At 45.4% G+C, this 24,867-nt stretch overlaps 1 non-coding gene across 1 annotated transcript; it reads left to right on the top strand.

The window, feature by feature from the left end:
• The first annotated feature begins 592 nt into the window (after positions 1–592).
• On the top strand, positions 593–667 carry Trnaa-ugc (transfer RNA alanine (anticodon UGC)). Its single transcript has one exon. It is a non-coding gene; the product is annotated as a tRNA-Ala (tRNA).
• Positions 668–24,867: the final 24,200 nt, after the last annotated feature.

Below are 24,867 nucleotides of genomic sequence, written 5' to 3'. Positions count from 1 at the left end.
AATTGACGCATGGTGCAGGGAATGGCAATTGAATCTTAATGTAGACAAGTGTAATGTGCTGCGAATACATAGAAAGATACATCCCTTATCATTTAGCTACAAAATAGCAGGTCAGCAACTGGAAGCAGTTAATTCCATAAATTATCTGGGAGTACGCATTAGGAGTGATTTAAAATGGAATGATCATATAAAGTTGATCGCCGGTAAAGCAGATGCCAGACTGAGATTCATTGGAAGAATCCTAAGGAAATGCAATCCGAAAACAAAGGAAGTAGGTTACAGTACGCTTGTTCGCCCACTGCTTGAATACTGCTCAGCAGTGTGGGATCCGTACTAGATAGGGTTGATAGAAGAGATAGAGAAGATCCAACGGAGAGCAGTTAACGGCTACCCAGCCATTGACCTTCGTCTGTGCGAATGCGCACAGGTTGCCCAAACTCTTACGGGATTCGCCAAAGCGTGCGCGAGTAATGAGTGGGTGGGCAAATGTCTATAAGGTACAATACATATGTAGCATTGTGGACAGTTGGGAGTGTGAGTCTCACGGGAAGCGTGCAAGGGATAAATCCCTGCAGTCGCGCTGTTCAGCTGCGTCCTCGGTGGCTCAGGTGGATAGAGCGTCTGCCATGCAAGCAGGAGATCCCGGGTTCGAGTCCCGGTCGGGTCACACATTTTCAGCTGTCCACATCGAGGTATATCAACAACACCTGTCGGCAGCTGTGGTTGTCAGTTAGTCATGATTTATTCCAGGGAAAAGCTGCATGGTCATCAACAGTAACTGCTCTTTCGAGAACAAGTTACTGTCTTCGTATAAATTTATTTCTTGTACAACAAGTCAATCCTTCGGTCCTTTAATGCCGGAAACTTGTCGATGATTTCTTAATTCAATGGCTGTGCTTTTATAACTGCTCTAGAATTTCTCGTGAAATTGCGTTCCTCAAGTTCATTTTTACGAGCTTCAGGCAAGAAAAGGTCCGTTCCACAGATGCAGTAGTAGAAGAGATGGACGAAGTAAGGGAAAACAGTTATTGAGTATCCGTAGAAATTTCCTTATCCTCACTAAGCATTTCTAACATCTTTCCTGTGGAAATCTTTCTGTAGTTCTCGTTGGCATAAAAAGTAGAGAATTCGTTTCTTATGCGTTGTGTCTTCGAGAATACAGGCCGAAAGAAATTTTTAAGGTTTTCAGGTGCGCATGAAGGAAAACGTGAGTGGTGTTCTTCAAATTGTATGGCATCGGCAAGGCAAACAAACAATTCCGAAATCTCTCATCCATTTCCATCGAACGCGTTTACGAATTTCGTAATACAAGGCTTGATACAACGCGAAAATGGTGTTCCTAACAAAAACTACACCGTATCATAACCTGCATTCGCATTTAAAACATACAGCACGAGAAGCACACAACAACCACTGCTTTACAGTTTGGTGACAAACTAGAAGCAGTCAGGAATGAAATTTCCATCTACCCCACCGCGTGACTCAGCCACAGACAAATTTAAGCCGGTGACATCACTGTTGCTACAGGAACCATACAGTTAAGCTCGGTCCTTAGCTTCGTCCATCAGGATATATACATATATACACACTGAGATGACAAAAATCATGGGATGCATTCCAATATCGTGTCGGAAATACTTCTGCCCAGTGTAGTGCAGCTACTCGACATGATATGGACTCAACAAGTAATTACAAGTCCCCTGCAAAAATACTGAGCCGTGCTGCATCTGTAGCCGTCAATAATTGCGAAAACGTTGCCGGTGCAGCATTTTGTGGACCAACTGACCTCTCCATTATGTCCCATAAATGGCGGGCCGGAGTGGCCGAGCGGTTCTAGGCGCTTCAGTCTGGAACCGCGCGACCGCTACGGTCGCAGGTTCGAATCCTGTCTCGGGCATGGATGTGTGTGATGTCCTTAGGTTAGTTAGGTTTAAGTAGTTCTAAGTTCTAGGGGACTGATGACCACAGGTGTTAAGTCCCATAGCGCTCACAGCCATTTTTCCCATAAATGTTCGACGGGTGACCCAATCATTTGCTCCAATTATCCAGAATGTTCTTCAAACCAATCATGAGGAATTGTGGCCCAAAATATACCGCATTATCATCCATAAAAATTCCGTCTTTATTTGGGAACATGAAGTTCACGATTGGCTGCAAATGGTCTCCATGCAGCCAAACATAACCATTTCCAGTCAGTGATCGGGTCTGTTGGATCAGATGAACCAGTCCATTCCACAGCATTATGGAGCCACCACCAGCTTGCACAACGTATTTTTGACAAAGTGCGTCCATGGCTTCGTGGGTCTGCGCTACACTCGAATGCTACCATCAGCTCATACCAACTGAAATTGGGACTCATCTGATCAGGTCACTTCCAGTCGTCTAGGGTCCTACCGATATAATCACGAGCCCAGGAGAGGCGCCACAGGCGATTCGTGCTGTTAGCAAAGGCACTCGCGTTAGTCGTCTGCTGCCACAGCCCATTAACGCAAAATTTTATCGCACTGTCCAAACGGACACGTTCGTTGTACGTTCCACATTGATTTCTGCGATTATTTCACGCAGTATTTCTGGTCCGTTAACACTGACAACTCTCCAGAAATGGCGCTGCTCAGAGTTGTTAAGTGAAGGCCATCGGCCACTACGTTGTCCGTGTTGAGAGGTAATGCCTGAAATTTGGTATTCTAGGGACACTCTTGTCGCTGTGGATCGGGAATGTTGAATTCTCTAACGATTTCCGAAATGGAATGTCCCATGCGTCTAGCTGCAACTACTATTCCGCGTTCGAGGTGTGTTAATTCCCGTCGGGTGGCCATAATCATGTTGGAAACCATTTCACATGAATCACCCGAGTACAGTCGACAGCTCCGGCGATGCACTGCCTTTTCACAAGCTGCGACATTGTCGCAAACAAAACAGTGACCAGTATATATAATAAGTTTACGTGTATGGTCACAAACTTTTTGTTAACAGAGTACCGGTTTCGGTCTATAATGGCCATCATCAGATCTGTTTTATAAAAACAAAGACCCTATGTACGAGGTGCATTCAAGTTCTAAGGCCTCCGATTTTTTTTCTAATTAACTACTCACCCGAAATCGATGAAACTGGCGTTACTTCTCGACGTAATCGCCCTGCAGACGTACAAATTTTTCACAACGCTGACGCCATGATTCCATGGCAGCGGCGAAGGCTTCTTCAGGAGTCTGTTTTGACCACTGGAAAATCGCTGAGGCAATAGCAGCACGGCTGGTGAATGTGCGGCTACGGAGAGTGTCTTTCATTGTTGGAAAAAGCCAAAAGTCACTAGGAGCCAGGTCATGTGAGTAGGGAGCTTGAGGAATCACTTCAAAGTTGTTATCACGAAGAAACTGTTGCGTAATGTTAGCTCGATGTGCGGGTGCGTTTGTCTTGGTGAAACAGAACACGCGCAGCCCTTCCCGGACGTTTTTGTTGCAGTGCAGGAAGGAATTTGTTCTTCAAAACATTTTCGTAGGATGCACCTGTTACTGTAGTGCCCTTTGGAACGCAATGGGTAAGGATTACGCCCTCGCTGTCCCAGAACATGGACGCCATCATTTTTTCAGCACTGGCGGTTACCCGAAATTTTTTTGGTGGCGGTGAATCTGTGTGCTTCCATTGAGCTGACTGGCGCTTTGTTTCTGGATTGAAAAATGGCATCCACGTCTCATCCATTGTCGCAACCGACGAAAAGAAAGTCCCATTCGTGCTGTCGCTGCGCGTCAACATTGCTTGGCAACATGCCACACGGGCAGCCATGTGGTCTTCCGTCAGCATTCGTGGCACCCACCTGGATGACACTTTTCGCATTTTCAGGTCGTCATGCAGGATTGTGTGCACAGAACCCACAGAAATGCCAACTCTGGAGGCGATCTGTTCAACAGTCAGTCGGCGATCCCCCAAAACAATTCTCTTCACTTTCTCGATCATGTCGTCAGACCGGCTTGTGCGAGCCCAAGGTTGTTTCGGTTTGTTGTCACACGATGTTCTGCCTTCATTAAACTGTCGCACCCACGAACGCACTTTCGACACATCCATAACTCCATCACCACATGACTCCTTCAACTGTCGATGAATTTCAATTGGTTTCACACCACGCAAATTCAGAAGACGAATGATTGCACGCTGTTCAAGTAAGGAAAACGTCGCTATTTTAAGTATTTAAAACAGTTATCATTCTCGCCGCTGACGGTAAAATTCCATCTGCCGTACGGTGCTGCCATCTCTGGGACGTATTGACAATGAACGCGGCCTCATTTTAAAACAATGCGCATGTTTCTATCTCTTTCCAGTCCGGAGAAAAAAAATCGGAGGCCTTAGAACTTGAATGCACCTCGTACTGCAGCCATAGTGGCATCGTCAAATGCTACTGATTTTGCATTTAACATTTGACGATACCACTGTGGCTGCAGTACAGAGGGACTTTGTTTTTATAAAACAGATTTGATGATGATCATTATAGACCGAAACCGGTAATCTGTTAACAAAAAGTTTGTGACCATAGACGTAAATTAAAGGAAACTTATTGCACTGCCTTTTTTTACCTTGTGTATGCTATACTACGAGGGCAGTTCAATAAGTAATGCAACACATTTTTTTTCTTCGCCAATTTTGGTTGAAAAAACCGGAAATTTCTTGTGGAATATTTTCAAACATTCCCGCTTCGTCTCGTATAGTTTCATTGACTTCCGACAGGTGGCAGCGCTGTACGGAGCTGTTAAAATGGCGTCTTTAACGAATGTGCGTTGCAAACAATGGGCAGTGATCGAGTTTCTTTTGGCGGAAAACAAGGGCATCTCAGATATTCATAGGCGCTTGCAGAATGTCTACGGTGATCTGGCAGTGGACAAAAGCACGGTGAGTCGTTGGGCAAAGCGTGTGTCATCATCGCCGCAAGGTCAAGCAAGACTGTCTGATCTCCCGCATGCGGGCCGGCCGTGCACAGCTGTGACTCCTGCAATGGCGAAGCGTGCAAACACACTCGTTCGAGATGATCGACGGATCACCATCAAACAACTCAGTGCTCAACTTGACATCTCTGTTGGTAGTGCTGTCACAATTGTTCACCAGTTGGGATATTCAAAGGTTTGTTCCCGCTGGGTCCCTCGTTGTCTAACCGAACACCATAAAGAGCAAAGGAGAACCATCTGTGCGGAATTGCTTGCTCGTCATGTGGCTGAGGGTGACAATTTCTTGTCAAAGATTGTTACAGGCGATGAAACATGGGTTCATCACTTCGAACCTGAAACAAAACGGCAATCAATGGAGTGGCGCCACACCCACTCCCCTACCAAGAAAAAGTTTAAAGCCATACCCTCAGCCGGTAAAGTCACGGTTACAGTCTTCTGGGACGCTGAAGGGGTTATTCTGTTCGATGTCCTTCCCCATGGTCAAACGATCAACTCTGAAGTGTATTGTGCTACTCTTCAGAAATTGAAGAAACGACTTCAGCGTGTTCGTAGGCACAAAAATCTGAACGAACTTCTCCTTCTTCATGACAACGCAAGACCTCACACAAGTCTTCGCACCCGAGAGGAGCTCACAAAACTTCAGTGGACTGTTCTTCCTCATGCACCCTACAGCCCCGATCTCGCACCGTCGGATTTCCATATGTTTGGCCCAATGAAGGACGCAATCCGTGGGACGCACTACGCGGATGATGAAGAAGTTATTGATGCAGTACGACGTTGGCTCCGACATCGACCAGTGGAATGGTACCGTGCAGGCATACAGGCCCTCATTTCAAGGTGGCGTAAGGCCGTAGCATTGAATGGATAAATGGTTCAAATGGCTCTGAGCACTATGGGACTCAACTGCTGAGGTCATTAGTCCCCTAGAACTTAGAACTAGTTAAACCTAACTAACCTAAGGACATCACAAACATCCATGCCCGAGGCAGGATTCGAACCTGCGACCGTAGCGGTCTTGCGGTTCCAGACTGCAGCGCCTTTAACCGCACGGCCACTTCGGCCGGCTTCATTGAATGGAGATTACGTTGAAAAATAGTGTTGTGTAGCTAAAAGATTGGGGAATAACCTGGTGTATTTCAATGCTGAAAAAAACAAACCCTGTTTCAGAAAAAAAAATATGTTACATTACTTATTGAACTGCCCTCGTACTTCCATCTGCTTTATATGACCGACAGAACAGACTATCAATATATACGTGTGTATATCTTCATGTCTATGAGCTCAACGGCTATTACAATGATTTCAGTGCGAATGTTCGTTAGGTCCGAACTTCTATGGAAATCAGGGGGAAGTGCCAGCAGAAGGAGAATGGACAAAGATGCTATCTGAGTACGACGGGATGAAAATTTGCTTTGGATGGGAAGCGTGCTAGGATAGTCTAGGCGGTCAAGGCGACCGCTCGTATTGAGCGGTAAATCCGGGTTCGAGTCCACGTCCGCCACAAATTTTCACCGATCGTCTTTGGATTATCTCAAAGCCCGTATGCGGCTGATGTCGATGGTTACTCTTAACCCGCCGATGTGGCTGAGCTGCGCGAAACGGGAAGCCTGCTTTACTTCGCTTTTCTCACGCGCAGTAGAAAACAGGAGAACACTTTAGGAGTAAAAGCCAGCATGCGTGGTAAGATAAATTGCTACAAGCGTGACAAGAGAAAAATGTTAGTGAAGCGCCTCTTCACATACTAGTGAATAGCAGCATTCCAAAAGTGGCCCCTTTCCCGTCTAAGGACGAAGGCGCCCGCCCGGTTAGCCGAGCGATCTAACGCACGGCTTTCCGGAGCGGGAAGGAGCGCCTGGTGAATGCCACACTAAAACACCAACACTTCCCCGCCTTTTGGAAGACGGCCAAGGTCCTGATGTTCAGGAAGCCGGGGAAAGACCACAGCCTCCCACAAAATTACCGACCCATCAGCCTTCTGAGCTCGCTCAGTAAGGTTGTTGAGAAGGTGATTCTCAAACGCATCACTAGGCACTGCATAACAAATGACATCCTGAGACCGGAGCAATTCGGCTTCAGGAATCACCACTCCACAACACAACAACTCCTACGGGTCGATGAACATATAACACATGGCTTCAACATAAACAAAGCTACAGGGGCAGTGTTCCTGGACATCGAAAAGGCTTTCGACCGTCTATGGCACAACGGCCTCATCCGGAAACTCAGCGACGCGGGATTCCCCGACGGGCTGCTGCGTCTAATACACTCATACCTCACAGACAGGAGTTTCAACACTGACGTGCAGGGAAAACGATCAACACGACACGGTATACACGCGGGAGTACCCCAGGGAAGCATCCTAGGGCCCCTACTGTTTAACCTCTACATAAACGATCTTCCAACCTCACACAACACAATGATGGCAATCTACGCGGATGACACAGCCATCCTCGCGCAAGATTGGAAACCATCAAACATTACGTCACGCCTGCAGACTGCACTCAGAGTGGCCGAGCCTTGGTTGGAGAAATGGCGTGTTAGAGTAAACGTCGACAAGTGCGAAGCCGTTCTGTTCACTAAAAGACCGAAGCAACTGCGCAAACACCGCTACTGCAGACCAATAACTCTACATGCACGTCCAATACGTTTCCGCGAGAAAGTCAAATACCTCGGTGTCTGGCTGGACAGGAAATTACTCTGGGGGGACCACATACAACACATGACCAACCGAGCTAGCGTGAGACTCAAACAGCTGTATCCTATGCTCAACACGCGTAGCACACTAAACAGAAGGGTGTCGAGGTCCATGTACATGACACTTATCCGACCCCTGATGACGTACGCAGCTCCCGTCTGGGGATACGCTGCGCCTACACGCCTGCGCCGTCTGCAGCTCATACAAAACAAAGTACTCAAAATCATAAGCAATGCTCCACGATACACACGCATCGCGGACCTTCACCGGGAATACCGACTTGAGACTCTCACGGAGGTAATCCACAAACTCACCACTATACAGAAACTCCAGACACTCGCAGAACCCGTTTATTCTGAATCTGGGGAACTACGACCACAACCATAGATAGAAACATAAAAGACCAAAAAACATACTTGCAAGGACATAACATCTATGGCCAAGCATACGCAAACATAACGGCACAGGCGAGCCCCTGTTAATCAGACGCATTTACTGGATTTCCAGCTGAAATACACTGCCGAATAACTGGCACCACACAAGGAAGCCGTACCGTACACTGCATGCAAACAAGCTCCACACATCCCCCACACAGTGAGATGATCTATGGCCGATCTCCCACTACTGTATAACGATCTTGCTTGTTCCAGGAATGCAGCAGCTGCAGCAACTGGGACACATCGACATCGCTTGTCACGGTAATGATGCATGATACCTATACTAACAAATCCAACCTTGCATGAGCTATCGCGGCTAGTAAGCCACTACTGCTCTTACTACCCATCCCACTGTCGCAGAGGTTTTTTTCCTACGGCACGAGCCATGGCACTTTTTTCCCTCTGCTCTTCAAATCGCTACCCTCACTCGCGTTTCGTCCACTATCTATCACTTGATGGACTGTGTTAATGCGTAGCCTTACCCAGACGCACGGACAACATCACAGCCCAGCATCCTGTGATCCACTTACTAGATAACTAACATGTTTACGGAGGTGACAGTAGAACTTTTGGTTTGGTCACCACGTTGGTGCGGGCGTGGAGGGGCCCCCATCTCTTTTACAAAAAAGGAGCGCCTGGTCCCCGGCACGAATCCGCCCGGCGGATTTGTGTCGAGGTCCGGTGAGCCGGCCAGTCTGTGGATGGTTTTTAGGCGGTTTTCCATCTGCCTCGGCGAATGCGGGCTGGTTCTCCTCATTCCGCCTCAGCTACACTATGTCGGCGATTGCTGCGCAAACACGTTCTCCACGTGCGCGTACACCACCATTACTCTACCACGCAAACATAGGGGTTACACTCGTCTGGTGTGAGACGTTCCCTGGAGGGGGGGGGGGTCCACCGGGGGCCGAACCGCACTATAACCCTAGGTGCGGGGCGGTGGAAGGGTGAAGTGGACTGCGGTAGTCGTCGTGGGGTTGTGGACCACTGCGGCTGCGGCGGGGACGGAGCCTCTGCGTCGTTTCTAGGTCCCCAGTTAACACACAACATACATACGAGGATGAAGGTGAACTAGCGCGTCTATTGGCTTGGGCGCCAGTGACCCCATCCACCTGCCACAGAGGGGTCGGGGAGCATTACACGACCGGTGTGTACCCGGTGTCATTACCGGCGGCCGCGAGCGGACTGCCAGTTCGAGCCCCGACTCAAATGCGTTTTTAATGGCGGGCGATTAATCTCGGCCTGCTAGGTCGCTCGCGGCCCCCGGCGGCGAGCTGAGCTCTGCGTGATGCGTTCCGGAAACGCCGGCCGCCTCTCGGTACCGCACAGACGCCACCGCCGCAGCCGCCGTCGAGCAACTAATTACATCTGTAGCGGCCGACTTCATCCGATACCTCTCCGCGGTCGCGATCCCGTAATTAAAACGTCACTTTTGCCCCGTCAACTCGGAGCTCGCGTGCCCCGGAGGTGCGGAGGCGCCGGAGAAAAAGTTGGGAGCGGGCATCGCGCGCGTATGTGAACGGTAATGAACGGTTGGCATTTTCCGGCTGTCGGGCTTTCTGTCACGGCTCATACCTCGGTCGCTGCCGACATCTCGCTGCGCGCGCTCTGCCCGAGTAGATATTGTCTTTTTTTTTTCTTTTACCCCTTTTATTTCTTTTCCGTCTGCCACGTATTGAAACTTGCTGCGGACGCTCGAAGCTCGTCTCTGTGGTACGCAACTGCCGAGGGCAACTTTTGGCTTACAACTGCTAAAATGTTTCGTATTTGTACTCGATCAGCAACGTGGATTGATAAATATGCTAATTAAAGTCACAGCAGGAATTATTAGTCAGTACCGGAAACCACCATTCGAGCGACTGTGTGTGCGCGATAGTTCTGCAGCCACTGTCGTATATCTCGTGCACGAACCGCGAGTATAAAATAGGAGAGATTATTTTGCGTATTGAAACAGAAAAGACGGCCGTAGTGACCGAGCGGTTCTAGGCGCTTCAGTCTGGAGCCACGCGACCGCTACGGTCGCAGGTTCGAATCCTGCCTCGGGCACGGATGTGTGTGATGTCCTTGGGTAAGTTAGGTTTAAGTAGTTCTAAGTTCTAGGGGACTGATGACCTCAGATATTAAGTCCCATAATGCTCGGAGCCATTTGAAACACATAATCTTTTGTAAACGTAGGCTTCCGCGGCCGTTGTCACAGTCAACGAAATTCTTCTGGGTTTGAGTCCGCATTGTCATCTGTAAAATAGATGACAAAGCGGCCTCAAACCCAGAAGAATTATATTGACAAAATCTTCTTTTCCCCCCCAACCACCACGTGAATGGAATTGGGACAGCAAAGCGCTGACAATCGAAAAGGTAGTCCTCCCACCAAGTTCCGTACTGTGGCTCACAGGACACACTACGCTGAGATGACAACAGTATTGCTATACCTCCTCTTATGGTGTCGCATCTCCTTTTGACAACGTAGTGCGGAAACTCGACGTGGCATGCACTCAAAAAGTCGCTGGAAGCCCTGGCTGAAATATTGAACCATGCTGCCTCTACAGACGTCCATAATTGCGAAAGTGTAGCCGGTGAAGGATTTTGTACACGAACGGACCTCTCGATTATGGCCCATACATTTTGGTGGGACTCATGTCGGGCGACCTGGGTAGTCATATCACTCGTTTGAATCGTCCATAATATTCTTCAAACCAATCGCGAATACTGTGGCCCATAACACGGTGCCCTGTCATCCACAAAAATTTCATCGTCATTTAGGAACATATAGTCCATGAATGAAATAAAAGAAATTATTCAGATAGTGAAGGGAGACGAAAATTTAATAGTCATGGGTGACTGGAATTCGAGTGTAGGAAAAGGGAGAGAAGGAAACGTAGTAGGTGAATATGGATTGGGGCTAAGAAATGAAAGAGGAAGCCGCCTGCTAGAATTTTGCACAGAGCACAACTTAATCATAGCTAACACTTGGTTTAAGAATCATGAAAGAAGGTTGTATACATGGAAGAACCCTGGAGAAACTCAAAGGTATCAGATAGATTATACTGTATAATGGTAAGACAGAGATTTAGGAACCAGGTTTTAAATTGTAAGACATTTCCAGGGGCAGATGTGGACTCTGACCACAATCTATTGGTTATGACCTGTAGATTAAAACTGAAGAAACTGCAAAAAGGTGGGAATTTAAGGAGATGGGACCTGGAAAAACTGAAAGAACCAGAGGTTGTACAGAGTTTCAGGGAGAGCATAAGGGAACAATTGACAGGAATGGGGGAAAGAAATACAGTAGAAGAAGAATGGGTAGCTTTGAGGGATGAAGTAGTGAAGGCAGCAGAGGATCAAATAGGTAAAAAGACGAGGGGTATTAGAAATCCTTGGGTAACAGAAGAAATATTGAATTTAATTGATGAAAGGAGTAAATATAAAAATGCAGTAAATGAAGCAGGCAAAAAGGAATACAAACGTCTCAAAAATGAGATCGACAGGAAGTGCAAAATGGCTAAGCAGGGATGGCTAGAGGACAAATGTAAGGATGTAGAGGCTTATCTTACTAGGGGTAAGATAGATACTGCCTACAGGAAAATTAAAGAGACCTTTGGAGAACAGAGAACCACTTGTATGAACATCAAGAGCTCAGATGGAAACCCTGTTCTAAGCAAAGAAGGGAAAGCAGAAAGGTGGAAGGAGTATATAGAGGGTCTATACAAGGCCGATGTACTTGAGGACAATATTATGGAAATGGAAGAGGATGTAGATGAAGATGAAATGGGAGATACGATACTGCGTGAAGAGTTTGACAAAGCACTGAAAGACCTGAATCGAAACAAGGCCCCCGGAGTAGACAACATTCCATTGGAACTACTGGCGACCTTGGGAGAGCCAGTCCTGACAAAACTCTACCATCTGGTGAGCAAGATGTATGAAACAGGCGAAATACCCTCAGACTTCAAGAAGAATACAATAATTCCAATCCCAGAGAAAGCAGGTGTTGACAGATGTGAAAATTACCGAACTATCAGTTTAATAAGCCACGGCTGCAAAATACTAACGCGAATTCTTTACAGACGAATGGAAAAACTGGTAGTAGCCGACCTCGGGGAAGATCAGTTGGGATTCCGTAGAAATACTGGAACACGTGAGGCAATACTGACCTTACGATTTATCTTAGAAGAAAGATTAAGGAAAGGCAAACCTACGTTTCTAGCATTTGTAGACTTAGAGAAAGCTTTTGACAATGTTGCCTGGAATACTCTCTTTCAAATTCTGAAGGTGGCAGGGGTAAAATACAGGGAGCGAAAGGCTATTTACAATTTGTACAGAAACCAGATGGCAGTTATAAGAGTCGAGGGACATGAAAGGGAAGCAGTGGTTGGGAAGGGAGTGAGACAGGGTTGTAGCCTCTCCCCGATGTTGTTCAGTCTGTATATTGAGCAAGCAGTGATGGAAATAAAAGAAAAATTCGGAGTAGGTGTTAAAATCCATGGAGAAGAAATAAAAACTTTGAGGTTCGCCGATGACATTGTAATTCTGTCAGAGACAGCAAAGGACTTGGAAGAGCAGTTGAACGGAATGGATGGAATCTTGAAGGGAAGATATAAGATGAACATGAACAAAAGCAAAACGAGGATAATGGAATGTAGTCGAATTAAGTCGGGTGATGTTGAGGGTATTAGATTAGGAAATGAGACACTTAAAGTAGTAAAGGAGATTTGCTATTTGGGGAGCAAAATAACTGATGATGGTCGAAGTAGAGAGGATATAAAATGTAGACTGGCAATGGCAAGGAAAGCGTTTCTGAAGAAGAGAAATTTGTTAACATCGAGTATAGATTTAAGTGTCAGGAAGTCATTTCTGAAAGTATTTGTATGGAGTGTAGCCATGTATTGAAGTGAAACATGGACGGTAAATAGTTTGGACAAGAAGAGAATAGAAGCTTTCGAAATGTGGTGCTACAGAAGAATGCTGAAGATTAGATGGGTAGATCACATAACTAATGAGGTGGTACTGAATAGGATTGGGGAGAAGAGGAGTTTGTGGCACAACTTGACCAGAAGAAGGGATTGGTTGGTAGGACATGTTCTGAGGCATCAAGGGGTCACCAATTTAGTATTGGAGGGCAGCGTGGAGGGTAAAAATCGTAGGGGGAGACCAAGAGATGAATACACTAATCAGATTCAGAAGGATGTAGGTTGCAGTAGGTAATGGGGATTTGAAGAAGCTTGCACAGGATAGAGTAGCATGGAGAGCTGCATCAAACCAGTCTCAGGACTGAAGACCACAACAACAACAACAGTCCATGAATGGCTGGAAAGCGTCTCCAAGCAGCCCAACATAAACATTTCCAGTCAATGATCCGTGTAAACACAGGCTACACCATTATGAAGCCACCAATAGCTTGCACTGGCACTGTACCTTGTTGACATATAGCCAAATGGCTTTGTGGGTTATGAGCCACACTCGAACCGTGCTATCAGATTTTTTTTTTTTTTTTAGTTATGTATCTTTGAGTCTTCTGAGTGGTTTGATGCGGTCCGCCACGAATTCCTCATCTGTGCCAACCTCTTCATCTCAGAGTAGTCCTTGCAATCTACGTCCTCAATTACTTGCTAGAAGTATTCCAATCTTTGTCTTCCTCTACGGTTTTTGCCCTCTACAGCTCCCTCTAGTATCACCGAAATCATTCCCTGGTGTCTTAATAGATGTCCTATCACCCTGTCCCTTCTCCTTTTCAGAGTTTTCCACATATTCCTTTCCTCTCCCAAGCTGAGCAGAACCTCCTCATTCCTTACCTTATCAGTCTACATAAATTTCAACATTCATCTGTAGCACCACATCTCAAATGCATCGATTTCCTTCTGTTTCGGTTTTCCCACAGGCCATGTTTCTCTACCACACAGTTCTGTGCTCCAAACCTACATTCTCAGAAATTTCTTTGTCAAATTAACGCCTATGTTTCATACTAGCAAATTTCTCTTGATCAGGAATGCCCTTTTCGCCAGTGCTGGTCTGTTTTTGGTTTCCTCCATACTCCGACCGTCATTGATTATTTTGCTGCCTAGGTAGTAAAATTTCGTAACTTCATCCACTTTGTGACCTTCAATCCTGATATTAACTTTCTCGCTGTAAAGGGTTTTTTAAATTACCGCTACCAGTCACAAACTTTGTCAACTATTGTATTACATATTTATTTAGCGACATGTTTCGTGGTAAATCTCATCTTCAGGCTAAATGACATTACAAAAACAACTTTAAAACAAGGCTGTTACATAGTCTCTTCGTAAATGCTGGGGTCTTCTTTTTTCTTCTGCCGCGGCAGTCTCGTAGTGATGCACTGGGATGCCTCCATTTCCGTACCTTTCTGGTCACTGCTCACAAATTGTCACTGTTCTCGCTGTTCTCATTTCTGCTATTTCTGTTTAGTTTCGTCTTTCTTCGACTTACTCTCACTCGATATTCTGTACTCGTTAGACTGTTCATTCCAGTCAGCAGATCATGTAATTCTTTTTGACCTTCACTTGTGCTAGCAATTCATCAGCGAATCGTATCACTGATATCCTTTCAGCTTGAATTTCAAGTTCACTCCTGGACCTTTCTTGTACTTCCGTCATTGTTTCTTCGATGTACAGGCTGAACAGAAGGGTCGGGAACTACATCCCTGCCTTACACTCTTTTTAATGCGAGCACTTCCTTCTCGATCGTCCACTCTTATTATTCCCTCTTGGCTCTTACATAGGTTGATAATTACCTGTCTCTCTCCCTATAGTTTACCCCTGTTTTTATCAGAATTTTGAACATCTTGCACCATTTTACGCTGTCGAACGTTTTCTCGATGTCGACAAATCCTATGAACGTGTCTTGATTTTTCTTTAGTCTTGCTTCCGTTATCAACCGCAACGTCAAAATTTCTATTAGCAACCGAAATCGGGACTCATTTGACCAGGCCACGGTTTTTCAGTCGTCTAGAGTCCAACCGATATTGGACACCACCCCAGGACAGGTGTTGCAGGCGATGCCAGGCTGTTGGTAAAGATACTCGGTCGGTTATCTGCTGCCTTAGCCTATTAACGCCATATTTCGCCGCACTGTCCTAATGAATACGTTTTAACGTCCCACAATGATTTCTGTGATTATTTCACGCAGAGTTGCTTGTCTCTTGGCATCAACAACTCTATGAAAACGCAGCTGCTCTCGGTGGTTATGTTAAGGTCGTAGCTCACTAATTCGTTCGTACTGCCTGAAATTTGGTATTCTCGGCACACTCTTGACATTGTTGATCTCGGAACTTTGAATATTCGGCATTTAGATGTGACTGTGGCTCGGTATTTCACTGTTTGGAAACGTCGTCCAGGTTTCGGTCGACCATGTATGACGACTCCACATCTCCTCCTGTCATCCAGCAAAAAGTAAACGACTTTCTGTAACTTTCTGTGCCATCCCGCGGCATCCCAGAGATTAGCAGCAGCAGGACTCGTGAATTACCGTCCCATTCATACGCTGGCTTTTACACTGGAACAAAAACGGATGCGTTTCATGAGATGCCACGACCGGGATGCAGGGACTGATGGTGAATGGTATCGTATTACGTTCACAGATGAATAGCGATTCTGCTCTACCCCGCATGACCATCATCGGCGAGTATGACGGTGACTTGGGCAAATGGAAATGGAAATGGCGTGTGACGAGGGCCTCCCGTCGGGTAGACCGCTCGCCTGGTGCAAGTCTTTCGATTTGACGCCACTTGGGCGACTTGCGCGTCGATGGGGATGAAATGATGATGATTAGGACAACCCAACACCCACTCCCTGAGCGGAGAAAATCTCCGACCCATCCGGGAATCGAACCCGGGCCCTTTGGCTCTGGCTCTGAGCACTATGGGACTCAACTGCTGTGGTCATAAGTCCCCTAGAACTTAGAACTACTTAAACCTAACTAACCTAAGGACAGCACACAACACCCAGCCATCACGAGGCAGAGAAAATCCCTGACCCCGCCGGGAATCGAACCCGGGAACCCGGGCGTGGGAAGCGAGAACGCTACCGCACGACCACGAGATGCGGGCTCCGGGCCCTTTGGATTGACAGTCTGTCGCGCTGACCACGCAGCTACCGGGGGCGCACACTTGGGCAAAAGAATCATTCTTCCACTGTTTTGAAATTCTCAGCGATGGTACTGCTGGCACTATTGTGTGGGAAGCCGTCCGGTATGACTTTCAAGCCGCGGCTGGTACTGACTGAGGGAACCTTGACCGCACGTCGCGGACACCCTGCGTCATCAAGCGTTACCTTTTATATGACAGTATCGTGGTGCCTTTTTTTTTAAACAGGTCAATGCTCGTCCACACACGACATATGCCTATATGAACTGCCTGCATGATGTAGAGGTGCTCTCATCTCAGTGAGTTTCTCAAATCTGTTCCATTAAGACTCCACGACCCCGATATAACTTTCAAAATACACTCCTGGAAATGGAAAAAAGAACACATTGACACCGGTGTGTCACACCCACCATACTTGCTCCGGACACTGCGAGAGGGCTGTACAAGCAATGATCACACGCACGGCACAGCGGACACACCAGGAACCGCGGTGTTGGCCGTCGAATGGCGCTAGCTGCGCAGCATTTGTGCACCGCCGCCGTCAGTGTCAGCCAGTTTGCCGTTGCATACGGAGCTCCATCGCAGTCTTTAACACTGGTAGCATGCCGCGACAGCGTGGACGTGAACCGTATGTGCAGTTGACGGACTTTGAGCGAGGGCGTATATTGGGCATGCGGGAGGCCGGGTGGACGTACCGCCGAATTGCTCAACACGTGGGGCGTGAGGTCTCCACAGTACATCGATGTTGTCGCCAGTGGTCGGCGGAAGGTGCACGTGCCCGTCGACCTGGGACCGGACCGCAGCGACGCACGGATGCACGCCAAGACCGTAGGATCCTACGCAGTGCCGTAGGGGACCGCACCGCCACTTCCCAGCAAATTAGGGACACTGTTGCTCCTGGGGTATCGGCGAGGACCATTCGCAACCGTCTCCATGAAGCTGGGCTACGGTCCCGCACACCGTTAGGCCGTCTTCCGCTCACGCCCCAACATCGTGCAGCCCGCCTCCAGTGGTGTCGCGACAGGCGTGAATGGAGGGACGAATGGAGACGTGTCGTCTTCAGCGATGAGAGTCGCTTCTGCCTTGGTGCCAATGACGGTCGTATGCGTGTTTGGCGCCGTGCAGGTGAGCGCCACAATCAGGACTGCATACGACCGAGGCACACAGGGCCAACACCCGGCATCATGGTGTGGGGAGCGATCTCCTACACTGGCCGTACACCACTGGTGATCGTCGAGGGGACACTGAATAGTGCACGGTACATCCAAACCGTCATCGAACCCATCGTTCTACCATTCCTAGACCGGCGAGTGAACTTGCTGTTCCAACAGGACAATGCACGTCCGCATATATCCCGTGCCACCCAACGTGCTCTAGAAGGTGTAAGTCAACTACCCTGGCCAGCAAGATCTCCGGATCTGTCCCCCATTGAGCATGTTTGGGACTGGATGAAGCGTCGTCTCACGCGGTCTGCACGTCCAGCACGAACGCTGGTCCAACTGAGGCGCCAGGTGGAAATGGCATGGCAAGCCGTTCCACAGGACTACATCCAGCATCTCTACGATCGTCTCCATGGGAGAATAGCAGCCTGCATTGCTGCGAAAGGTGGATATACACTGTACTAGTGCCGACATTGTGCATGCTCTGTTGCCTGTGTCTATGTGCCTGTGGTTCTGTCAGTGTGATCATGTGATGTATCTGACCCCAGGAATGTGTCAATAAAGTTTCCCCTTCCTGGGACAATGAATTCACGGTGTTCTTATTTCAATTTCCAGGAGTGTAGTACAGAGCAGCAGTCAGTCGTTGTTTCTGTTCTAACTTTATTAAAGAGGTCCAGATATCGCCTAGTAAATAGCCATTATCAATGCTTACAATACATGCATAATCACAGCATAGCATACAAAATTACAACTCATGACATAGTCTATATCGCTTGTACATTAAATTACATACTACTATTTAGGAGTTGTTATATATGCTCTAGTACGTCTACATCTGTTGTTCAGGCTCTTGTCACAGTTCATTATGGACTACTGTGTACTGAATGTACGCTTTGCAGAGAACGCATCGTTTGGCTATGTGGCGCCCTCTGTATGGACTACGTAATACGTAATCTTGGTAATAAAGCAATTACGGTCTCTGATAAAATTTAAAAGTTGCATAGGAATAAAATAAAATAAAATACAAGTAAGATTACTGACGTGCTGTATTGACTTACTGCTACATTTAACAGTTGAGTCCAGAAGATATAAAAATTCCAGAATCACTCCTTCTGAGCCAATTATTTTTTTAAATCTTTTATAGCATAGGTAAAATCAGGTATGTAAAATTTACAATCATGTGGGACACACATGGTGCATGCTGTGACTATCGGAATCGATTTGAATATTTTTTCTTTTTTCTTTCTACTTCTTTTTATTTTAATCGTCGTGATGATGTCTGTCGCTCATATTAACGATTATATAGTTCACAGGTAGCGCCATGTGTCACTAAGATAGATCGTAGGTACGATTTGCCAAGCCCTCGCGGATGTGGAGACTACTGATCTCTGTGCCACTTCGTACAGATTTTTAATTGCAAGTTGTTGTTGTTGTTGTTGTTGTTGTTGTTATTGTGGTCTTCAGTCCTGAGACTGGTTTGATGCAGCTCTCCATGCTACCCTATCCTGTGCAAGTTTCTTCATCTCCCAGTACCTACTGCAACCTACATCCTTCTGAATCTGTTTAGTGTATTCATCTCTTGGTCTCCCTCTACGATTTTTACCCTCCACGCTGCCCTCCAATGCTAAATTTGTGATCCCTTGATGCCTCAGAACATGTTCTACCAACCGGTCCCTTCTTCTCGGCAAATTGTGCCACAAAAACCTCTTCTCCCCAATTCTATTCAATACCTCCTCATTAGTTATGTGATCTACCCATCTAATCTTCAGCATTCTTCTGTAGCACCACATTTCGAAAGCTTCTATTCTCTTCTTGTCCAAACTACGAATACTTTCAGAAACGACTTCCTGACACTTAAATCTATACTCGATGTTAACAAATTTCTCTTCTTCAGAAACGCTTTCCTTGCCATTGCCAGTCTACATTTTATATCCTCTCTACTTCGACCATCATCAGTTATTTTGCTCCCCAAAATAGCAAAACTCCTTTACTACTTTAAGTGTCTCATTTCCTAATCTAACTCCCTCAGTATCGCTCGACTTAATTCGACTACATTCCATTATCGTCGTTTTGCTTTTGTTGTGTCCCACCTGTTTGTAAATTTTTACATACCTGATTTTACCTATGCTATAAAAGATTAAAAAAAATAATTGGCTCAGAAGGAGTGCTTCTGGAATTTTTATATCTTCTAGTGTCAACTGTTAAATGTAGCAGTAAGTCAATATCACGTCAATAATCTTTTGTTATTACAAGTACCTAAAAAAAGGTACTGAATTGCTGTTACTAACTGTGCACAACCGTCTAAACCAATAAACCATCAAAAAAGTTGTATAAGTTCAATATTATAACCACAGTATTCATATAGTAGTACGTCAATGGCTGTTACACATTGTTAACAAGCCAGAACCTATTTCGTGCTCCCTGAGTCTTATTTTTCACTGCCTCTAAGCATGCAAATTTTCAAATAATTGCCAAAAATGGGTATTTTTCATAATTACCGGATCATTAATCAGGCTGTATCCAACACCTTTGTCCAGGTCTTCTAGGTGGTCGAGGAACCACCTATAACAACCTCACGTCAGGGGTCAATGTCGCCAACACACACTGAAGAGCCAAAGAAATTGGTAAAAGCATGCGTTTTCAAATAAAGAGAAATGTAAACAGACAGAATACGGCGCTGCGGTCGGTAACTCCTATATAAGACAACAAGTGTCTGGCGCAGTTGTTAGATCGGCTACTGCTGCTACAATGGCAGGTTAGGCCGGTATTACCCTATCAAATTTCTTTGTCAAAGATTTGATCAAATATGTGATCAAATATTCCGTCAAATATATTTGACAAAGATCTTTGACGTAGCGCTAGAAGGGGTATTACACTGTCATCCAGTTTTTCGTCAAAGTTCAAGATGGCTGACAACAACAACTTGTTATTAACCGCAGCAGTTGCATGTACCACCGTTGCACTGTGTGCATATGCGGAAGAGAAGCGGCGGAAAAAAGGAAACAAACCTGGGTAAAGCCGTGGGTTTTACGACGACACGATAAAAGCATTCAACAAAACTTGTTACGTGAGCTTATAGTGGAGGACGTCAAGTCGTACATCAATTACTTAAGAATGGATGAGCATACGTTTCTGTATGTGCTCAATGAAGTGTATCCTCATATCACAAAGCACAATATTCACTTAAGAACTGCTACATCTGCAGAAGACAGGCTCACTGTAACACTCCCGATTCCTTGCTACAGGAGAGGATTAGGTTAGGTTAGATTAGGTCAGGTCAGGTCAGGTCTCCAACCTTCGTAATCTATTTTTGTATTCAGAGTGCCTCACGTTGTAGAGCGCCTCATCAGCATCATACATCTCTATGAATTTTGTAGTTGTCGGCACACACCAATTGTATTTACCTGCAATGTTTATAAAAACACTACAGACGACAGAATGCAGCGATGCTAGCGCTCCATGTGGTAACATATCACATTACAGTGAACAGAAGACAAGCGACTTCTTTGATCAAATCTACAGCGAGGCCCTACATTTGATCAAATATTGGACGACTTTTGACATAGTTCCCTATTACACCATCAAATATCTTTGACAAAGATATTGGACAAAGATATTTGACAAAGAAATTTGGTAGTGTAATACCGGCCTTATCGAGATTTAAGTGTTTGAACGTAGTGCAATAGCCGGCACACGAGCAATGGGTCACAGTATCTTCGAAGTGGGGATTTTCCGTTCGACCATTTCACGAGTGTACCGTGAATATCAGGAACCCTGTGAAACATCAAATCTCCGACATCGCTTCGCCCAGAAGAAGATCCTGCGAGAACGGGACCAACGATGACTGAAGAGGACTGTTCAATTCCGCAAATTGATGCAGATTTCAATGCTGGGCCATCAACAAGTGTCAGCATGCGAACCATTCAACGGAACGTCATCGACATGGGCTTTCGGAAAAGGCCCACTCGTGTGCCTTTGATGAATACACGACACAAAGCTTTACGCCTCGCCTGGACTCGTCAACATCGACATTGGACTGTTGATGACTGGAAACATGTTGTCTGATCGGACGAGTCTCGTTTCAAATTGTATCGAGCGGATGGACATGTACAGGTGTGGAGACAAGCTCATAAATCCATGGCCCCTGTATGTCTGCAGGAGACTGTTCAAGCTGGTGGAGGCTCTGTAATGATGTGGGGCGTGTGCCGTTAAAGAGATATGGGGCCTCTGATACGTCAAGATAGACTCCGACAGGTGAAACGTACGTAAGCATCATTTCTGATCACCCGTATCCATTCGTGTCCACAGTGCATTCCGATGGACTTGGGCAATTCCAGCAGTACAATGCGACACCCCACACGTCCAGAATTGCTACAGAATGACTTCAGGAAGATTCTTCTGGCCATCAAACTCCCCGACATGAACATTATTGATCTTGGATGCCTTGCAACGTGCTATTCAGAAGAGATCTCCGACCCCTCGTACTCTTACAGATTTATGAGCAGCCCTCAGGATTCATGGTGTTAGTTCCCTCCATCACTACTTTAGACATTAGTCGAGTCCATGTTTAGGCACTTCTGCGTGCTCACGGGGTCCCTACACGATATTTGGCAGGAATATCAATTTCTTTGGTTCTTCATGGTGTATTTTGTTTTAAGTAAATCAGCCATGCTTGATCTCTCTGTGGCATGCTTACTTTTATTTTATTTTATTTGAAATCTGTTTTAGCAGTACAGAGCGGATCAGGTTGTGGAAAGGGGCCTGGGTCAATTGCTTACGTACGTGTTAGTTATACAAGAACACACACAACTTTATTCCTCAAACCAATGCACAATTTTCTCTTTAAAACAACAAAGATCAATTCACGGCTGAGCGCCCAAGTAACTTCTCCAGAATAAGTTTAAATGATTCCTTTTAAAACACCAGGATTTAGAGTAATGGCTGAAGGCCTTTCTTAAGTGAAACTGCAATATCTCCTCGGCTAAAAGCCGACGTAATATTTCAGATCAGCTAAGTAAATTACTTAAAAACCAAGCATTTACAAATTTCTGCTAAAGGCCATGTTAAGGTAATTCAATTAATTCTTTGGCTGAAAGCCCAAACAATTTATTTTCTACAAAAAAAAAAAAAGAGAGGCTTTAAAGGTAAGCTTCTACAACAGAAAAACATCTTATAAAACTTGAAGTGTCTTGTCGGCTGAAGTCCCAAACAATTACTCAACAGCAATTACAGGTAACCTTAAATAGAAAATTTACAGAACACGGCTGTTTAGGTTTCTATGTTGATAACGGTATGATGAGATTAAAGAAATTATTGAGGTAGTGAAGGGAGACGAAAATTTAATAGTCATGGGTGACTGGAATTCGACAGTAGGAAAAGGAAGAGAAGGAAACGTAGTAGGTGAATATGGATTGGAGCTAAGAAATGAAAGAGGAAGCCGCCTGGTGGAATTTTGCATACAGAATAACTTATTCATAGCTAACACTTGGTTCAAGAATCATGAAAGAAGGTTGTATACATGGAAGAACCCTGGAGATACTAAAAGGTTTCAGATAGATTATATAATGGTAAGACAGAGATTTAGGAACCAGGTTTTAAGTTGTAAGACATTTCCAGGGGCAGATGTGGACTCTCACCACAATCTATTGGTTATGAACTGTAGATTAAAGCTGAAGAAACTGCAAAAAGGTGGGAATTTAAGGAGATGGGACCTGGATAAACTGACTAAACCAGAGGTTGTACAGAGTTTCAGGTAGAGCATAAGGGAACAATTGGCAGGAATGGGGGAAAGAAATACAGTAGAAGAAGAATGGGTAGCTTTGAGGAATGAAATAGTAAAGGGAGCAGAGGATCAACTAGGTAAAAAGACGAGGGCTAGTAGAAATCCTTGGGTAACAGAAGAGATCTGAATTTGATTGATGAAAGGAGAAAATACAAAAATGCAGTAAGTGAAGCAGGCAAAAAGGAATACAAACGTCTCAAAAATAAGATCGACAGTAAGTGCAAAATGGCTAAGTAGGGATGGCTAGAGGACAAACGTAAGGATGTAGAGGATTATCTCACGAGTGGTAAGATAGATACTGCCTACAGGAAAATTAAAGAGACCTTTGGAGAAAAGAGAATCACTTGCATGAATATCAAGAGCTCAGATGGAAACCCAGTTCTAAGCAAAGAAGGGAAAGCAGAAAGGTGGAAGGAGTATATAGAGGGTCTATACATGGGCGATGTTCTTGAGGACAATATTATGGAAATGGAAGAGGATGTAGATGAAGATGAAATGGGAGATATGATATTGCGTGAAGAGTTTGACAGAGCACTGAAAGACCTAAGTTGAAACAAGGCCCCGGGAGTAGACAACATTCCATTAGAACTACTGACAGCCTTGGGAGAGCCAGTCCTGACAAAACTCTACCATCTGGTGAGCAAGATGTATGAGACAGGCGAAATTCCCTCAGACTTCAAGAAGAATATAATAATTCCAATCCCAGAAAAAGCAGGTGTTGACAGTTGTGGAAATTACCGAACTATCAGTTTAATAAGTCACAGCTGCAAAATACTAACGCAAATTCTTTACAGACGAATGGAAAAACTGGTAGAAGCCGACCTCGGGGAAGATCAGTTTGGATTCCGTAGAAATGTTGGAACACGTGAGGCAATACTGACTCTACGACTTATCTTAGAAGAAAGATTAAGGAAAGGCAAACCTACGTTTCTAGCATTTGCAGACTTAGAGAAAATTTTTGACAATGTTGACTGGAATACTCTCTTTCAAATTCTGAAGGTGGCAGGGGTAAAATACAGGAAGCGAAAGGCGATTTACAATTTGTACAGAAACCAGATGGCAGTTATAAGAGTCGAGGGACAGGAAAGGGAAACAGTGCTTGGGAAGGGAGTGAGACAGGGTTGTAGCCTCTCCCCGATGCTATTCAATCTGTATATTGGGTAAGCAGTAAAGGAAACAAAAGAAAAGTTCGGAGTGGGATTAAAATCCATGGAGAAGAAATAAAAACTTTGAGGTTCGCCGATGACATTGTAATTCTGTCAGAAACAGCAAAGGACTTGGAAGAGCAGTTGAACGGAAAGGACAGTATCTTCAAAGGAGGGTATAAGATGAACATCAACAAAAGCAAAACGAGGATAATGGAATGTAGTCGAATTAAGTCGAGCGATACTGAGGGAGTTAGATTAGGAAATGAGACACTTAAAGTAGTAAAGGAGTTTTGCTATTTGGAGAGCAAAATAACTGATGATGGTCGAAGTAGAGAGGATATAAAATGTAGACTGACAATGGCAAGGAAAGCGTTTCCGAAGAAGAGAAATTTGTTAACATCGAGCATAGATTTAAGTGTCAGGAAGTTGTTTCTGAAAGTATTTGTATGGAAGTGAAACATGGACGATAAATAATTTGGACAAGAAGAGAATAGAAGCTTTCGAAATGTGGTGCTACAGAAGAATGCTGAAGAGTAGATAGGTAGATCATATAACTAATGAGGAGGTATTGAATAGAATTGGGGAGAAGAGGAGTTTGTGGCACAACTTGACTAGAAGAAGG

Source organism: Schistocerca nitens, chromosome 7 (genome assembly GCF_023898315.1).
Source record: "Schistocerca nitens isolate TAMUIC-IGC-003100 chromosome 7, iqSchNite1.1, whole genome shotgun sequence".
NCBI classification, from domain to species: domain Eukaryota; kingdom Metazoa; phylum Arthropoda; class Insecta; order Orthoptera; family Acrididae; genus Schistocerca; species Schistocerca nitens.
Note: the sequence above shows the minus strand (reverse complement) of the source record. Positions and strands in the feature narration are given on the sequence as shown.